We start from the raw sequence: 1,368 nt of genomic DNA, 5'->3' as shown, positions 1-1,368 counted from the left end.
TATATACATCTACATCTAAATGGCATGTTATGAATCGACTTAAAAAAATCAAATTACTGGCTGTGTAGAAAATCTATTTATAAAAAATAATCTATTTACGTCCTATAGTTCTCGTGATATAGCTTTTTAAAAAGCAAAATTTCTTAAAAATCTGTAAGATTAGTAGTTAGCTATTTATTTTGAGAAATCTATATCTCAAGAACTATGAGACGTACAGATGTCCATTATCACTCAAATTAAAGCTAGTTTAATGTAGTATAAAGTAGTTTATGACCTTTACTATCGTAGAAATAGTAGTTTTCATGATATTTCCTAAAAAAAATTGATTAATAGTTGTTCGGATAATAAATTTGATTTATGAAAAACTTTATTTCAGAAACCATTAACCAGTAAATTCACATAAATGGATTCCATGTGCCCCTTCCGTAAACACTCGAGATGTACCAACGCGACCACTTGAGTGTTTAAGATTATTTTAAGATACTATTAAGATTAGAAATTGGTTGCCGCTAGGTGTTATGTAATTATGAGTAAGATCCTCTATGTGGGGGCTAATGTTGTGTGAACATGTTCGCTAAGAGCTTCTGATAACATGATTGTATGCAATCTTAATTCGCAGCAGAATCCCCCACTCCTTCGGTTATTATCCTTATTGCCACAAGGTAATATGAACTCTTGTTCACATTACTGGTAACATGAGTAACTGTTATTTGCAGTAGCATTGACTGAGTAAATTGACGGTTACTTACAATGAAAATTAACACATAATAGTGTGGTGTTGAAGGAGAAAAAACACAAAAAAAACCACCATAAATATGAGTTTTATAGTTAGTTTTCATCCATTTCAGCCACTTTTTGGTGAAAAATTTAGGTTATTTGCCGCCATGGCAGCATTTACTGTCGTATTAGGTTTTCATTGCCATCATATGGCATATCATTGACAGATCATGGAACATAACTGTCAAGATACTGTCACATCTTATCGACTATAATGGAGATTGAGAGGGAATACTTTGATTTTGTGTTTCAGTAATTGATGTTTGGATGGTTATTGTAATGGTAATTTTTTTAAAATTATCATCAGGTTAATAGGTTTAATGTCACCGTGTATTCTGTTTACACGGTTGCAGTACTGTTCCACTTCCTATGACAGCAGTACAGCGACAGAAAATTGTAACCGTGTAGACGAGCCGAGAGTACATACGATATTGTTTACTTCATAAAAATTTAAATAAATATGGTTGAACTTCTAAACGTTGCACTTGAAATTTTTCATCACAGAGTAAGAATATTTTCAGGACTACAGAAAATAAATTAAGTGATCAAACAAATATGTACTTATATTTTTATATTATCGTTTGATGTATG

The sequence above is a fragment of the Halyomorpha halys genome, unplaced genomic scaffold (assembly GCF_000696795.3).
Source record: "Halyomorpha halys isolate HHAL.00 unplaced genomic scaffold, Hhal_1.1 Scaffold439.1, whole genome shotgun sequence".
In the NCBI taxonomy this organism is placed as follows: domain Eukaryota; kingdom Metazoa; phylum Arthropoda; class Insecta; order Hemiptera; family Pentatomidae; genus Halyomorpha; species Halyomorpha halys.
This window is presented reverse-complemented; position numbering follows the sequence as displayed.